Source organism: Hyaena hyaena, unplaced genomic scaffold, assembly GCF_003009895.1.
Source record: "Hyaena hyaena isolate Hyena2069 unplaced genomic scaffold, ASM300989v1 scaffold_1116, whole genome shotgun sequence".
NCBI classification, from domain to species: domain Eukaryota; kingdom Metazoa; phylum Chordata; class Mammalia; order Carnivora; family Hyaenidae; genus Hyaena; species Hyaena hyaena.
Genome location: NW_024081750.1, coordinates 528,433 through 539,210, shown reverse-complemented (window position 1 = coordinate 539,210; position 10,778 = coordinate 528,433). Strand labels below are relative to the sequence as shown.

The following is a 10,778-nucleotide window of genomic DNA, read 5'->3' as shown; positions in this document are numbered from 1 at the left end:
AGCAAAAACTCCCTGGTAAAAGCAAGCACTCATATTAACTGTTTTTACTGAGACAAAAAAAAAAAATGTAAAAGATGTACTGTACAACAAACATAATCTATCCTATGGTCTGTTTTTAAATGTCTAATCTAAAAATGCTATTTTAAATTACCTTAATTCTCATTTTAATGCAATAATTAAATAATACTAAGGCTCTAGGTCACCAAAAACTGTATGTCCATTTATCACTTTGTGCCAGTCATCATCAATTAAATCAACCTCTGGAAGTAATTTTTCTTTCAGTATTATTTACCAGAAATGAGGTATGAGGTATATGGTGGGAGGCTGGGAAACATTGGGGGGCAGGAGAGAAATGATTATCAGCCTACTTAATTTTGCCTCAATTATTAGGTTTCTTTTCTAGAAATAAGATCTTTATAGTTTCCAATATTGCTGTGAGAAACAATGAGTTATTAATGGACAGCTTTTATTACAATTTACTTGTGAGTCAAGTTTCAAATTCTAAAAGCAAATAGTTCATAAATTCTCTGCAAAGGTGTTATAGTTTTATAGGTATACAGCAAAAGTATAAAGCTTCAATATCCATAACATCTGGTTTGTCCAAGGAAAGGTTCTACTATATGTGTCTGGGTGGTTATAACATTTTCTTTTGATTTTGATAAATACATTCTAATCACTGACTGACATCCAAACAAATCAGTGAGTGTGCTCCATTCCAAAAATCTCTTATCTATTAATTTGTAAGGAATGAAAAATTGTTCAAACTGAGAAAGAAAATGCTAGTATGATTCCTCTTCTAAAAAAAAAAAAAAAACATAATCAGTATAAAAATGTTCAGATTCCCCACATTCATTCAGCTCCACCCCAGCAGAACAGCAATCAACATTTTATTTTTCTTTTTGCTCCACATTTCTGGCAGATACCTACAAAGGCAGCAATCTGAATCAATGAAACCTATTACTGATGCATTGGATATTTTTCTTTGTGCCATTTTTAATTCTTGGTTATTCCCACTCTTCTCATTTTATTCAATTATATTTCTCTTTGATCATATTTAAATGTTATTTTCTTCACCATGTTTTTGTATTCATTTTTCACTCATCTCATTTCCTCTCCATAGTCTCCTGTTTTTGTTTTTGTTTTTTTAACTTATAAAAATCACCTAACCAGGAATTTTCATTTCAATTTGAAATTGGCTCTGAAGGATATATTTGTCAGATGTTTCTCTCATTCTTTCCTCAACTTTCCAGTTATTTTTTTCCTCTTCTGTGGAGATGACACCATATCCCCTGGCCATCCCAAAATTCCCCCATCATCTCCACCTGCCATTTTACAGAAACAGAAACTCCTGAAATTCCCAGTTCATTCTTCATTTCAGACCAAACCAAAATGGTAACTGTTAACACCTAAAAAAAAAAAGCAAAAAAACCTGTGTTTATAGTCATGGGCCAGTCATGGGCCAGTACTGAGATACTGAAAGAACTGCAAAGGTATCACAACAATAAATATTTGCAGCAAAGAGGTAGAAATATAGAAAGTACTTGGGTATTTTATTTTGTTTTGTTTGTTTTTCTCTAAAACTTCACCACTATATAGTAGAGTTAGGAGTATTACACAGACTTTGATTCCAGTCCCACCTCTGCCACCCTTTCATTTGGAGACACTGCAGAGACTAATTTGCCCAGGCTAACCCCAGTTGTTCTCATGTTTACAAAATGGCAATAAGAGGAATTCCTGCTTATAAGGTCATGGTAAAGATTATGTACATAAAATGAGAATCATAAGAAATGACACATAGTAACTAATCAGTACATGTTAGCTGTCACTATCATTGTGATGAGTATTATGAACAAAATAAGTTAATACAGTTCAAAAAGAGAAAAGCATTTAAGATGCATTCAAATATAAACTATTTCTCTCATTTGGCAAACTGAAGTACCTAAATGCTTCCAGTCCTTTGCTTGAGGCCTGGGACAACTTACTTCACTGAGCTTGTAATACAGCAATTCCAGATAAAATAAATCAAAGAGCTGTTCAAATTAAGATTTAAGGGGCCAACATCACTGTTAAGGGTACTGATGCCTTGACTCACTTCTGACGGCCTGCCTCACTGCCCACATGCTATGCTGTTGCCCGCAGAAATGCTTCAATCACAGTCCTTCACCAAGTGAGGCCAGTGTCCACAGCACTGGTTCCTCATCTCACACAGGCCAATGTCAAAGATGTAAAATTTGGTGTGGATGCCCAAGCCTTAAAGCTTCAAGGTGTAGACCTTTTAGCAGATGGTGCAGCCATTGCTGTGGGGCCAAAGGGAAGAAGAGCGATTACTGAACAGAGTTGGGGAAATTCCAGAGTGAGAAAAGATGGTGTGACTGTTGCAAAGTCCACTGACTTAAAAGAGAAGTATAAAAATGTTGATGCTAAATTTGTTCAAGATATTGCCAATAACACAACTGAAAGGGCTGGAGATGGCACTACTACTGCTACTGTCTTGGCACGCTCTATTGCCAAGGAAGTCTCCAAGTAGATTAACAAAGGTGCTAATCTTACGGAAATCAGGAGAGGTGTCATGTTAGCTGTTAATGCTATACTTGCTAAACTGAAGAAGCAGTCTAAATCCGTAAAAACCTCTGAAGAAACTGCTCAGGTTGCTATGATTTCTACAAATGGAAACAAAGAAATTGGCAACATCATTTCTGATGCAATGAAAAAGGTTGGAAGAAAGGGTGTCATTACAGTAAAGGATGGAAAAACACTCAATGATGAATTAGAAATTACTGAAGGCATGAAGTTTGATTAAGGTTATATATCTCCATACTTTATTAATACATATAAAGGTCAGAAATGTAAATTCTAAGATGTCTATGTTCTATCAAGTGAAAAGAAAATTTCTAGTGTTCAGTCCATTGTACCTGCTCTTGAAATTGCCAATGCTCGTCATAAGGCTCTGTTCATTATTGCTGAAGATGTTAATGGAGAAGCTCCGAGTGCACTGGTTTTGAATAGGCTAAAAGTTGGTCTTTAGGTTGTAGCAGGTCAAAGTCTCAGGTTTTGGTGAAAATAGAAAGAGCCAGCTTAAAGATGTGGCTACTGGTACTCACGGATGGTGCACCGTTGGGAGAAGGATTGACTCTAAATCTTAGATGTTCATCCTCACAACTTGGGAAAATTAGGAGAGGTCATCATGATGAAAGATGACAAGGCTCAGACTAAAAAATGTATTCAAGAAATTATTGAGCAGTTAGATATCACAACTAGTGAATATGAAAAGGAATAGCTGAATGAACATCTGACAAAACTCTCAGATGGAGTAGCTGTGCTGAAAGTTGGTGAGACAAATGATGTTGAAGTGAGCAACAAGAATGAGTTACAGATGCCCCCAGTGCTACATGAGCTGCTGTTGGAAAAGACATTGGCTCTGGGAGGGGGTTGTGCATGCTTCAGTGCATTCCAGTCTTGGATTCCATAACTCCAGCTAACGAAGATAAAACAGGCACCCACCTACACTGTTGGTAAATTGGTGCAGCCCCTCTAGAAAACAGTATGGAGGTTCCTCAAAAATCTAACAATAGAACTCCCCTATGATCCAGCAATAGCACTGCTAGGAATTTACCCAAGAGATACAGGAGTGCTGATGCATAGGAGCACATGTACCCCAATGTTCATAGCAGCACTCTCAACAATAGCCAAATCATGGAAAGAGCCTAAATGTCCATTAACTGACGAATGGATCAAGAAGACGTAGTTTATCTATATAATGGAATACTACAAGTCAATGAGAAAGAATGAAATCTGGACATTAGTAGCAACGTGGATGGAACTCGAGGGTTTTATGCTAAGCGAAATAAGTCAGGCAGAGAAAGACAGATACCATATGTTTTCACTTATAAGTGGATCAGGGGAAACTTAATGGTGGACCATGGGGGAAGAGAAGAGGAAAAACAGTTGGGGAGAGGGAGGCAGACAAACCATGAGAGACTCTTGAATACTGAGAACAAACTGAGGGCTGGTGGGGGTGGAGCAGGGGAAGGGGGGTGATGGGCATGGAGGAGGGCACTTGTTGGGTGAGCACTGGGTATTATATGGAAACCAACTTGACAATAAACTATGAAAGAAAAAATTTAAAAAAATAAAGTTCAGGCCAGAAAAATTAATTAATTAATTAAGGGAAAAAATTAAAAATTTGGTACAGAAATTATTAAGAGAATACTCAAAATTCCTGCAAGGACCATTGCTGAGAATGCAGTGTTGAAGGACCACTGATAGTTGAGAAAATTATACAAAGTTCCTCAGAAGTTGGTTATAATGACATACATGGAGATTTTGTGAATATAGCTGAAAAAGGAATCGCTGATCCAACTATGGTTGGTAAAACTGCTTTGCTGAATGCTGCTGTATTGGCCTTTCTGTTACTACAGTAGAAGTTGTAGTCCCCAGAATTCCCAAAGAGAAGGACCCTGGAATGGGCAGAATGGGTGGAAGGGGAGGAAGTGTGGCAGGTGGCATGTTCTCATTCCTAGAATAGTGCTTTACTATTATGAATGAACTGTGAGATTACCCTCAAGGCAGAGCTCAACAATATGTCAGAAAACTCAGGTGACGGAAATAGCTGGAGAAAGGGTTGGCTGTTATTTAAGAAAATTACTATTATCATCAATTACTGGTTTCAGTTGACAACATATAATGGTTTACTGCAGTCACTGTCTATGCCTCTGGATAATTTATTTTGTATTTTTGAATAAAAAGACATTTATACATTCTGATAACCGAATGCCAGAGCTATGTACCAATGTACCGCTTTCAACTCAAATCACTGAGGCATTTTTACTACTATTCTGTTAAAAGCAGGATTTCGGTGCTTGCCATCACTCCGTCACCAGATGAAAAGTTAATAAACCGCCTTTCTGTGCAGAGTAAGAATAATTATGTACAAAGTGGAGAAATATCCAATTATGTGACAACCTTTGTGTAAAAATACTTTGTTTAAAGTTTTAAAACAAGAGTACTGATTTTATTTTTAATTTGTTCCTTACGCATTTCATCATTTTTATATACTTTGGAAAATTAAGTTTAGTATAAAAAAAATAGGAGTATGCATAAATTTGCTGGCAGACTGATGATTCTAAGGCTCCAGGGGACACATAGAAGGAGCAGCCAAGGCAGGCGAGTATAGGAAATGAACTTCAGGAGAGGGAAGGCTGTGGGAGTCAGCACACCAATGTTAACTAAAGCCATGGAAGTTGGTCAAATGTGTTCAGTGACAGTGTGAGTGTGAGGGAAAAAAAAAGAGGCTGCCACAAAGAACCTTATAGAGTACCAATCCGAAAGAAAGGTAAGCGCACAAGTGAGACTCAGCAAGGGCTATCCAGGGAAAAAAACAATAAAAGAGTGCAACATTATAAATTCCAACAGAAAGAATATTTTAAAAGAGAGGAAGTGACCAATGGTACAAAGTTATGCCAAGTGATCAAAAACATATGTTCTCTAGATAGCCCCAGAACTGATTTTTGTGGCCTTAGAAAGAACAGGTTCAGAAAAACAGAAAAAGAAAGTGCCCTGTGTGTTTTGGTGAGAATGGAGAATGCAGATTCCTGGAAACATCTAGCTCTGAGTAGAGAGATGAGTTCCTGGGTAGGTGAAAGTGGACTTGTAATAAACGGAGGATTTGTGCACGGATGCAGGTTTGTTTTTAAGCTAAACGATCTTTTGACACGTTTAATGTCAACAAGAACAAATCAGAGGAGAGGGCGAAGGCTGAAGATACAGAAGGGAAAGAAAATACTTCGTTGAGTCAGGACTTCAAGAACATATACAGGTACAAGATCAAGAACAAGCATGGAGGCTTTGGCTTATAGAGGAAGAAGCATCAGAAGGGAAGAATGAAAAAATGTGTGGGTAGTGGAAAATTAGCAGGAGCTTCCTAGCTCACAGAGGCTGTTTTCTCTGCATGTCAGCAGTTAAGAAGGAAGAAAGGAGAGTAGTAGCATGGGATTAGAGCATAGTACAGTAGAAAAGGTTTTATAGGAAGCTGTGGAGAATGGAGGTACCTACGTGGCTCGGTTGGTTAGGTGTTTGACTTCAGCTTAGGTCCTGTCTCGAGGTTGATGAGTTCAAGTCCCGCATCGGGCTCTGTCCTGAGAGCTCAGACCATGGAACCTGTTTGGAATTCTGTGTCTACATCTCCCCCCTTCCTCGACTTGGGCTCTGTCTCTTTGTCTCTCTCTCTCTCTCTCTCTCTCTCAAAAATAAACATTAAAAATAAAAAAGAAACGGTGGAGAATGGAAGACACCTTTCTAGAAAAATACATACAAGTTGCATATCAGAGTGGAGGGCTTGGCTGAGGTCATTATCCCAGATGTTTGCCCCATCTGCTTGGTGTACAGCATCGCCTCTGATGCCCTCCCAGAAGGACTTTGGCACACCTCCCTCTCTCTTCCTTTTTAGCTTTACCTTCCACGAAGAAGATTAACTCTAGGTGGTGAGGGTTTCATGTTGTATTTTCCATTTTTTTAAAGAAAGTATATCAATTTAAAAATCAGATTATGTTAAGCGTGACCAAATCAGATACAATACTGTCTGATTAAAATCTCAATGAAATTTTAGTCAGCGTGGCTTGAATGTGCTGAGATGACTTAATGATGATGCATCTGACCAAATCTGTGCACTCATACCTGTAGACACAGAGGAGGAAAACTGAAGGAAAGAGCAACCCAAAGAATTTTGCTCTAAACTAGCTGCATGTTGCTAGGAAAAAAATTGTTTGTGGTCATGACTAACATGGATAAATATTCAAGTGGCACTCTTTGTTTTTCTCTCTCCCTCCTCCCTTTCTCTCCTTCAGCTGGACACTTCTGTTTCCAAGATACCTTCTAGCCTGAGTCTCTCTGCTGCTCAATTGGATGTCTCCAATACTGACTGAGGTTGCTTGGCAACATGACCAATAGAACACGCACCAGCCTGTGTGGCAGCTCTATTTTTTGGTTCGCAGGTGGGGGATTTGGATAGGATTGTATGAGGGTTCCACTTCGCAATTATGTTTGATTTCAGTGAGCGTGTAATGAAGTTTATTACTTACAATATCACTATTATGGTTTACTGCATTATTAAGTATTGTAGAGAGATTTTTATTTTTCATCAAAATTGTTAATACTTCCAGAAAATTTTAAAAGACTGGAACTGCCCTTCAAAATAATTATTTTGGAAGCTTATCAACGTAAAGACAAAAATTTTTAAATGTTAAAAACCAAAAGGTTATTGACAGGGAAGAAATGTAAGGGGAACTTCTTGGGGACTGGTTCTATATTTTGGTCTGTGTTGTAGTATCACAAGTGTAGAGCTATGTAAAAATCCATCAATCTTTATACTTAGTATTAGTGCACTTTACACACTTTAATATACATATGGCATGTTTTGAGAGTTTTAAAAAGTAGTGACAAGATGAATAAATATTCACACACATAGAAACAGAAGCTATATGACCTTGACGTATGTTAGTTTAGGAACAAAAATAATCTCCAGGCTTTTATCACAGAACACAGTATCTTCTTAAAGACTAGGCATTGCTTCTGTACTTAATCAGGTTAACAATAAAGACTATTTTGCCATATGGCAACCATGCTTTAACTAATAGCTTGCTATTTATAGAAAAGGAGCTTTAACTGTCAATTCAGATGGGCAAATTGAAGAGAGCAGACAGCACTAATAGCCACGCACTGCAAAGCCTTCACTGTTTGCTTCAGCCACACTGGAACAAAGTGGAATGCCTCAGACACAAAGATCACATCCAGAAATTTACCGCAAGGAGACACTTCATGCACAAAGTCATAGTCATGCCTTGCAGGTCTGGCTTCTGAAGTGCCTGAGACCACTAACTTACTACAACATAATGTGCACAGAAAAACAGATTGACAAAATCTAACATAAAGTTTAAAAGAGAGGTCTGGGGCACCTGGGTGGCTCAGTCAGTCGAGCATCAGACTTTTGATTGTGGCTCAGGTCATGATCTCACACTTTCCTGGGTTGGAGCCTGCTTATGTGCTTCCCCTGCTTATGTGCTTGCTCTCTCTCACTTTCTCTCTCTCTCTCTCAAAAAATAAATAAATATTAAAAAAATTTTTAAAGAGATTAGCATTGAAATTGTGTGATTTTTAAGAACTTTCACACTGTTCTTATTTCATTTGATCTTCATCATGGCCTTAATATATATTGCCCATTTTATAAATGAGCAATCTAAGGCACAGAGAATTTAAGTGACTTTCCCAAAGGGACACACTTTCTGTAAGCCAGCAATCTCCAAGACCAGAATTGGAAGCCAGTTTTCTAAATACAACCCCATGTTGTTGTTCAATTACTATCTATTGTTTCATTTCGGAACTGGAAAAACCTCACAACAAAGCCAGCTCCTGAGAAACTTCAACTTTGATTTGACTAAGTGGTCTTTATCACTGTCTTTGCTGGCCTTTAGGATGTTTCTTTTGACAAGAGGCTATGTCTGGGGCAAGTAAAACTGCATAGGATCATGGTGCTTTAATGCTGTCACATAGGTGGTGGAGGTCACCTCCTCTACCTAATTGCTTTGTCAGCTGACAAAACTGAAGTCCAGAGGGTTAGAATGACTTTCATAAGTTTCATAACTTTTAATGGTAGAATTGAAACTGGAAGTCATCTTCTCTGTCTCTTGGTTTGACATTACATAAAGTGCTGCTATCAGAAACCTAAATTTTGAGCAATATTTCACGGTGGTTCAAAGTATAAAAATGATACATTTAAAAGGTAGAAATGGAGACTCTCAATCTCATCTAAAAGATAAAGCTTTATCCAAGAAAAACAAGGTAAATTATCTTTCTACCCTATCAATCAGTATTAGGCTTGAATAAACTCTGCCCTCCCTTAAAAACTGAATCTAATGTTAATATAAGGTGGGTAATATAAAAGATACTATTTATTGATCCTTTCCTATGTGACAGACCCTTTGCACACATTATCATATTCAATCTTTACCAAAATGTTTCAAGATAGTAATTATCATACCCCTTTACAGCTGAGAAAGTAGAACACGTTAGTATAAGAACCTTGGGTCAAGGCCACATAACTAGTGACTTGCAGAGCTGAGCTCAGAACCCATCTGTGTTTTACGATAGATTCTGTGCATTTTAACCCCATCATCCTGCCTCAGAAATCAGATTACCACAATGTATTCCCCATCTTCTAATTGTGAGTGAGCCTCTAAGAGCCATTGTGTGTGCAGCAAAATTACTATCTGCAATGAAGAGTAATGATGGTTAGGTAGAAAATACTGGGTAGAATTTACACAGAATTTCCTCGAAGAAGGCTAAATCAGCTGGTAGCATGCTCTTTTGCTATGGCATCTTTTTGGGTTTTTTTTCCATTCTTGCTGCAGAGAATACAAATACACCTGGTGGCTGTGCGCCAGTAGTCATCTTAAACCACTGGAAGACCCTTGAGGATAAAGTCATAGGGCCAAGATAATAGACCAGAACTACAAAAGGAGACTAGATTCCCTAATGAGCAAGGTACCGCAATTCCAACTCCACAATGCCAGTGGCCAGACTTCCTTTTGCAGGAGAAAACTTGAACTCCACCTTATTTAAAACAATGAAATCTTGTTATACATAATTCATTGAGCTTCAATTGCTCACAAAATGGTGATAGCGACAACTCACTTTTGTGTGGAAAGGCTGCTAACGATAGCATTAATTTGAAACTTCTGGATCCAGTAATTGCTGACTACGTAATGTAAAGGGAAAAACTCATCTTGCTTCAAAAAACTTGAAAAGATGAGTTAAAATATATGTGGAAAAAAATGCAGTTTTGCTTCTAATACTTAGAGAGTCAAAAGCCACCAGAGAATATTGCTTTTATCCTAACAGTAAGACAACGCCAGATAATCTACCAACATAACTTTTCTTGAGCCCATAAGACAGCAGGAGTTACAAGGCAGAGATTAACCAAATTTCAAAGGTAACAGCCATTCTCAGGAGACAGGATATGTGAGCCTTTTCACCTTTGACAGAACCTGAGAGGAATAGGTGCTCATTATGAAAATAGGTAAGAAGAAAACAGCTAAAATTGTAACAAATACTTGAAGGCCAGAATGGGTCACCAGAACAATATAGGCACCCTGTGATCACCCAGACACAAAGGAACGTGCACTCATTTATAAGCATTTTTTTTTTTCAGACATCTACTGGCTGCTTAGCAGAAAGACTGAGGTCGAGACAGGAGACCAGACAAAGAACTTGGTGTCATAAAAACACAAAATCTTTTCTGACTCCCCAGACCCTTCTCTAATGCAAAACAAAATTTAGCCTTTTAGAACACAAAGCAGAGATCTGCTACCACTGGGGGATGGACAGGACCCTCTTCCACAAAAGAACCCCATAGAGACCAGGAAGAGTTTGGGCCAGCACCATGGGAGGAATGGGCAGGAATGCAAAAGGAGCCATTCTCCCAAGTTCCAGATGCACAAGGCACGTCTAAGGTTGAGACTGAAGCAAAGGAATCCCGGACCCTCCTGCACCCACCAGGAGCACTGTTCTTGATAACAAGCAATAGCACTCTGCCACTCGAGGAGGTACAAGGGGGCAATAAGAACTTTGCTAGGCAAGCATGGAAGACATTCTACAAGAGGAAGGTAAGAACACACAAAAAATCCACTGCCACTCTAGGTCCCACAGTAAGCCCAAGAAAGCAGCAGCTCTGCTTCTGAAATGTGAAGCCTGTGAAAGAAAACCAATCAATATAAACCATCAGATTA

At 38.4% G+C, this 10,778-nt stretch overlaps 1 pseudogene; it reads left to right on the top strand.

The window, feature by feature from the left end:
* Window positions 1-1,443: 1,443 nt before the first annotated feature.
* On the top strand, window positions 1,444-4,525 carry LOC120224162 (annotated as a pseudogene).
* Window positions 4,526-10,778: the final 6,253 nt, after the last annotated feature.